General features: G+C 36.5%; 1 long non-coding RNA gene across 1 annotated transcript in view; it reads right to left on the bottom strand.

Moving 5' to 3' along the window:
- The window catches only part of LOC112412256 (uncharacterized), an 18,056-nt gene extending 14,522 nt beyond the window's left edge, over window positions 1-3,534 (bottom strand). The window contains exon 1 of the long non-coding RNA XR_003005765.1: window positions 1,921-3,534. This is a non-coding gene — a long non-coding RNA (uncharacterized LOC112412256). The remainder of the gene's footprint in view (window positions 1-1,920) is intronic.
- Between the last annotated feature and the right edge of the window lie 4,062 nt (window positions 3,535-7,596).

Genomic DNA, 7,596 nt, shown 5'->3' with positions numbered 1-7,596 from the left:
CAAAAAAAAAAAAAAAAAAAAAAAAAAAAGAATTGATTAATGTCACTACTTTGAATTGTAATCTCTTCATTAACCTCTCTCACGTTCCTTTATTAGTGACCATTTATATTTTTTAATTTCTATGATACATTTAATTAAATGATTGCAATTATACTTTAAATCTGTAATTAGGATTTTTAAATAATTCACAGAGCTTTTCAAAGAGTTCTTCCCTGCTCTGCCACTCTTGTCCTTTCCTCTAATCTCACCACTTAATTCAAAATGAAAGTTTTTATTGCAATTGAAACAGAACGGGAATTATACTTCAGTCTTAAGTCTTTAACCTTGCTCTTGATTTTTTTCCTGTTGTTATCAAGTTTAAGAACATTCAGGGCTTTGGGTTCAAATATCTATTATTTTTACTGGTGAGGTTGACAGAAGCTCCCACCAAAGACAAGGTGTGTTATAAACTAGAAACACCGATACTAAAAGCTTTCTCCACCCCTCACTGCTAGGATGTTGCAGGAAAAAACTAGTTTGACAATAATAATAGTCCTTAAACTTCTTTAGTCCCAGTTGACTTTGAGATTCTAATAAAATTTATGGATTTTCTTCCCAGAAAAGTCCACATGAACACAAAAACACAGATTCCTTAGAGCTATTGTACTCTGGTTAGAGTCTCCTGAAGCAAAACTGGTTCTACAGCTGCATCCATGGGAGATGAGCTTTAAGGAGGATTTAGAAACTTTTTCTTTATAGTCAACATAAAGAAATGAAGGATTGCCAAAAAATTAGGAAGGGAATGCAGTGGGGGAACTCAAAGGAAACAGAGGTGCAAAAAATGAAAATAAGTAAACTCATAGAAAAAATGCAAAGAGAAGATTATGGGAAACCTCTTGTGGTAACACTACATGGGAGTTTATTCTGTCTTAATCTCAGCAGCACCCAGGGAAGGGAGGACCCCAGAGTAAAATGATCTGCAAAATCGCTTTTCGGAAGCAATGCAATGATGCTGACAACAATTTGAAGCAAGCATGTGAGAGGACGGCTGGGAGGAGAAAGTCTGAATTCAAAAGACCCCAGCAGGAAATGCCCTGTGACAGAATCCGACTTGACAGGCAGAGGCATGTACTTCTGCTGTCATCTCAAAACAGAAATCTCAGGCGACATATTTCGTATGCTCTTGAGAATCCACCGTGTGTCAAAGGAAGAGCAGGCATATGGTCAAGCCACAAGGCAAAACCTGCCTTGAGTGGTGGAGATGACTCAGACCTTCGTTCCTATTCCTAATAAAAGAAGGCAGCTCTCTCCTGCCATGGGATGGCTTGGTTAACTACAAGTTGATTGAAGATGCATCGGGAGTGCTGACTGTCTTTAGACAAATTGTACCTTGGGGTCTTGCCACAGAGCTAGCCACTGGTCTAGCAATAATCTATATTTAAGGGGTTTGGCAAAAACACGTCTAATCAAGCAGTTTGAAACTGATGGGTTTGTGTTGAGGAGTCTGTTACTGGATGCTTCCTAAAATAGCATCAAATAAATCAAGGGCTCCTAAGAGTCATGCTTTGCTCTAAGTACAGTGTGTTGCTGTAGTGGTAGAGATAAAATTCACAGAAACATTGTTATGAGTTTTCAATGACAGCATTATTTCACATTTCTGTGCAACTGATATTGTCTTGATCAGGAATAGAAAATGCTATGTGGAGATTATTCAAAATGTCTGGTCAGAAATCTGGCCAAAATAGCCTTATAGATTTATTCCCTGAGACCTCCCTTCGCCCCCAAACACATGGCAATAATATATAAAATAGGCAAACAGTAAAGAACATGTAAATATAAAAACAAAATTAGAAAGACATTGTGCTTCATTACTGCTAGCTACTGTTAACAATCTCTGAAATCTCAGGGGTAAAATACAATAAGAGTTTATTTCTCGCTCACGTAAAGTTCCAGCAGATGTCCAGGGGCTGCCTTCCATGCAGTGACTCAGGGACCCATGCTCCTTCAATTCTGTAATTCTTCCATCTCTGAAGAGTACCTCACTTCCAGCCGATGACTAAGAGAAACAGAGAGCATGGGACATGATGTGGCAGAGTTTTTTTCTGAGACGGGTCTAGAAATGTCATGTATCACTTCTGCCCACATTCCTCAGCCATAACTTAGTCATATGGGCATTCCAAATTGCAAAGGAGGTTATAAATGTAGGCTAGTTTTGTGCTGTGAAAATAGAAGAAACAGGGGCTTCCCTGGTGGCGCAGTGGTTGAGAGTCCACCTGCCGATGCAGGGGACAGGGGTTCGTGCCCCAGTCTGGGGAGATCCCACATGCCGCGGAGCGGCTGGGCCCATGGCCCATGGCCGCTGAAAAAAAAAAAAGAAGAAACAGATTTTAGTAAACACAAAAAAGTCTGCCTACATAGTAAGACATCCTTGTGGTCCAAACACCTCCATGGGGGTACATGTCTCCATAGACCAATGGCAGAACAAAAACACAAAACAATAAGCAGGAAGTAAAGTAATTGGCCACTACACTGTAGGAATGCAAGCATAAAGAGTAGCAAAAAGATTCAGCTCCTGGAAAATGAATAGTGCTAACAGTGATTCCCATAAATTGAGAGGCTGGGATAGGTTCACTGTTGGAGTCTCTGACTCAAGAAAAATATATATTGAAAAATGCTGCTTGATGGAACCATGTATAAAATACTGCATATCTAGGGAGGTAGATGGACATAGACACAGCCTCTTAATCAGAAACTGAGGCAAGCTTCCATTATATCTGTGATTTCACTGTTATCATCAAAGGGCCAGAGAGGTCCATTCAGGCTTTGTAATGAACAGAGGTGACTGTAATGACAGAGGCAATTGCAAACCCTGTAGACAGGGAGGGGTCAGAATAGAAAGAATGATTTGGGAAAAAAGTCAAAGACAAGATTATCCTACAAATCCCAATTCCAAAACATATCAAGGAATATAACACTAAGCAAACAAACAGAAAACAGAATGATGACAAAAACAGCTTCCAAAATTAACAATCAGGAAATAAATTGATTCTGGATAAACTTGTAAAGGACATTCTGAAAAAGACCTAAAATTAGTTATGCCTGGAATACTCAGCGAGATAAGGAAATTATATCCATGAAGTAGAACAGGAGATTATATTTCTAAAAATCAGCCAAGCATAAATAAAACAGGAAGATATAAAAAAGAATCAATTAAAATTTTAGAAATAGAAAATATTAAACAAAAATTATCATTGAAAATTTTAAAATATTGGGAGTTTACAAAAAGTGAAATTACTGCAGCATTAAGGACTGAGGATGCAATTTAAGTGGTAGACACAAATATAATAATTAAAAACCAAGGAAGACTGAAAAGAAATAAGATTTAACTCTAGAGGCTAGGTACACAATAACAGAGTAAACCTAAAGTTAGTAGAAGAAAGGAAATAAGGAGAGGATGTGAGGGGAAGTGATGTTTTTTACCAGCTTGTGATACCATTTAAGCAAAAGGAGTGTATTTCATTCTGTTTTTTTTTTTTTTTTGTGGTACACGGGCCTCTCACTGTTGTGGCCTCTCCCGCTGCGGAGCACAGGCTCCGGACGCGCAGGCTCAGCGGCCATGGCTCACAGGCCTAGCTGCTCTGTGGCATGTGGGATCCTCCCGGATGGGGTCACGAACCCATGTCCCCTGCATCGGCAGGCGGACTCTCAACCACTGCACCACCAGGGAAGCCCCGAGTGTATTTCATTCTTCATTTTGCTGGCTGGAATGTGGAGGTGATGATGAGACCTGGATACACCATCTGAGAGTGTGGGATGGAAGCCATGAATTGAGGATGGTAGGATGAGATGGACTCTGGTTCCTGACACCATGAAGCCTCTGGATCCACCTGGAATGCTTAAACTGTTAGGAGAGAGAAAATACATTCCTATCATGGTTAAGTCACTGTTCTTTCGGCCTTTGTACCTTTCACATGTATAAAGATACATCCAAAGTAATAAAATTATGAAGGTTCAATTCAGCAATATATAAATCTGAGGGAGGATGGATGCACTGTTGTTTATCTTATTGTTATTCTTTAAACTGTATGATTGATGTGAATCTTTAGTGTCCTCGAGGATGGCTTTTGTATGCAGAAATAATGATTTATGTTTAGTTGTTCCTTAAGAATTAATATTCAATTATTAACATAATTTTAAAAATCTAGTGTACCTTAGAAATGTTATCATTTTATTTGTATGTCTAACTGATTTTTCTAATAACTTTTTAGGGAACTTTGTAATACTTGTTTTCTTCTACAAACTTAAAAAACCTTTCCTATAGAGTATACCACTCCAATAGTCCAACATTTATAAATATATTGTGCTTTCTTTCTAAGTACATTGTTAGAATTAACAAACAAAACTGCCTCAAGAACTTAAATAACTTCAGAAATATATTAAAGTACTGAAAAACTTGTTTTAAAAAATGTCTTCAATACATACAATGTCAAATTTATATAAATAATTTATCTTCTCCTTCCTCCTCCTATCTTTTTTAGGATAAATTTTCAATCATGTACGAGAAAGAATAGAATATCCATCACTCAGATTCAACAAGAAAAATTAAATTCTTTTGTCCTTTTGTTTATCTGTTTCTTTCCCCCCTTTCTTTATTTGCTAAAATATTTTCAAAACAAATCCCGGAGAGCTTAACCCCCTGTACACTTCAATATAGCTCTCTAAAAATATAGATATTTCCTTAAAGACCTCAATATCATTATCAATCACAACAAAATTTACAAAAACTTTTTTTGTATCACCCAATTCCATGTCCATAACCACAGTTGCCCAAAAATCTCAAAAAACTCTTTTTACACTTGCTTTGGCCTAATCAGGATTCAAGCAAGGTCACACAACACATTTGATTGTTATGTCTCCTGAGTCTCCTACAAACCAGAGTACTCTACCCTCCCTTTTCCTTTCCTAAAGAAACTGGGTCAGTTTTCTTGTAGATTATTTTCTATTCCGGATTTACATGTTTACTTCCTGGTATCATTTAACATGTTTCTTTATCCCCTCATACTTCTTGTAAACGGAAGTTATCTCTAGACTCTTCAGGTTAAACTTTAAAAAAAAACCAAAACACTTTACACAACTCTCAGAACGGGAGAAAATATTTGCAAACAAAGCAACAAACAAGGGATTAATCTCCAAAATATACAAACAGCTCGTGCAGCTCAATATCAAAAACACAAATAACCCAATCGAAAAATGGGGGGAAGATCTAAATAGACATTTCTCCAAAGAAGACATACAGATGGCCAACAAACACATGAAAAGATGCTCAACATCACTAATTATTAGAGAAATGCAAATCAAAACTACAATGAGGTATCACCTCACAACTATCAGAATGGCCATCATCAGAAAGTCTACAAACAATAAATGCTGGAGAGGGCATGGAGAAAAGGGAACCCTCCTACACAGTTGGTGGGAATGTAAATAGCAGTCATTCCCCATTCCTGTACAGCCACTATGGAGAACAGTATGGAGGTTCCTTAAAAAACTAAAATCAGAACTACTGTATGACCCAGCAATCCCACTACTGGGCATATACACTGAGAAAACCATAATTCAAAAAGAGTCATGTACCACAATGTTCATTGCAGCTCTATTTACAATAGCCAGTACATGGAAACAACCTAAGTGTCCATTAACAGATGAATGGATAAAGAAGACGTGGTACATATATACAATGGAATATTACTCAGCCATAAAAAGGAACAAAATAGTGCCATTTGCATAGATGTGGATAGACCTAGAGACTGTCATACAGAGTGAAATAAGTCAGAAAGAGAAAAACAAATATCGTATAATGTTGCTTACATGTGGAATCTAGAAAAATGGTACAGATGAACTTATTTGCAAAGAGAAATAGAGACACAGATGTAGAGAACAAACTTATGGATACCAAGAGGAGAAGGGGGTATAGGATGAATTGGGAGATTGAGATTGACATATATACACTACTATGTATAAAATAGATAACTAATGAGAACCTATTGTATAGCACAGGGAACTCTACTCAGTGCTCTGTGGTGACCTAAATGCGAAGGAAGTCTAAAAAAGAGGGGATATATGTATACATATAGCTGATTCACTTTGCTGTACAGCAGAAACTAACACAACATTGTAAAGCAATTTATACTCCAATAAAAATTAATTTAAAAATTGCATAAAGAAGCTTTATGGAGATATTCACACACCATACAATTCACCCACTGAAATGTACAATTCAATTATATCTAGTATATTCACAGGGTTGTGCATCCATCGCAACAATCAGTGTAAAATATTTCATCACTCCCAAAAGAAATCCCACACCCATTAGCAGTCATTCCCCATTCCTGCCTCTCACCCCCAGCCCGTTCAGTTTCTATGGATTTGCCGATTCTGGACATTTCATATAAATGGAAACATATAATATGTCACTGTTTGTGAATGGCTTCTTTCACTTAGCATAGTGTTTTCAAGGTTCAAACATATTGTGTCCTGTATCAGTACTTCATTCCTTTGCTTTGCTGAATAATATTCCATCATATGGATATACCACATTTTTATCCATTCATTAGTTGATGAACATTTGGGCTGTTTCTACTTTTCTGGGTACTTTTAATAATATCGCTATGGACATTCTCACACTAGCTCTTGCGTGCACATTCGTTTTCATTTTTCCTGACTATATACCTAGGAGTGGACTTACTGGGTCATATGGTAACTCTGTGTTTAATATTGCCAGACTATTTGCCAAAGCGTCTATACCACTTTACATTCCCACCAGCACTGTTGGCATGGTCAACTTTTTTTTCAAGAAAACTGTGTGTATATATCTACAATTTTAATATAAAATTATCATACAAATTGAATGTTACTATACTCCAGCAATATCTAACTTAAAAATATAATAGAAAATAGGAAATCTTCCATATCAGCAACAGAAACCAAGGAACAAACTCAATAAAAGATGAGAAATTCTGTTTTGGAGAAAAATTAGAAAACATTATTGAAGGAACTATGGAGAAAAACATCCCATGAATTCAAAATTTTAAATATAGGTTTGTCTTTTACCAAAGATCTGCATCCAGGAAGAGATGAGGCCAGAGCCAGGGACTAACATACCTCAGATCTTACAGCTACTACATTTGAAAAGAGATTTAAAAAAAATACATTGTAAAAAGAGAGTGAGAGTATTTGTTCAACATAATGAATGAGAGTTTGATATTGATCATCTCCTCAAGGGAGTAAAACATTAAGCGTATTTTTGTTACTTGATTGTTTTATCTTTTAGAATACATGATAAAGTGTTACAGATTACTGAAGGGTTTTATCTCCTCACTCAAGTATGTAAAACTTTAATAATGGAGAAATAATTATACCATGTCATGGATGATAAGGCTAAATGTCTTAAAGCTATTCTCTTAAAATTAGTCTCTATATCAACCAAAATCCCAACAGGATGGTTTTGACAAACTGATACTGAAATGTGTATAGAAAAGTAAGGGACCAAGATACAGATGTTTAGTATATGGCTATTCAATGATGACTCTGCAATACAGGTATAGGTATATACAAATAGTC

The sequence above is a fragment of the Neophocaena asiaeorientalis genome, unplaced genomic scaffold, assembly GCF_003031525.2.
Source record: "Neophocaena asiaeorientalis asiaeorientalis breed wild unplaced genomic scaffold, Neophocaena_asiaeorientalis_V1.1 scaffold427, whole genome shotgun sequence".
Taxonomy (NCBI): Eukaryota; Metazoa; Chordata; class Mammalia; order Artiodactyla; family Phocoenidae; genus Neophocaena; species Neophocaena asiaeorientalis.
This window is presented reverse-complemented; position numbering and strand designations above follow the sequence as displayed.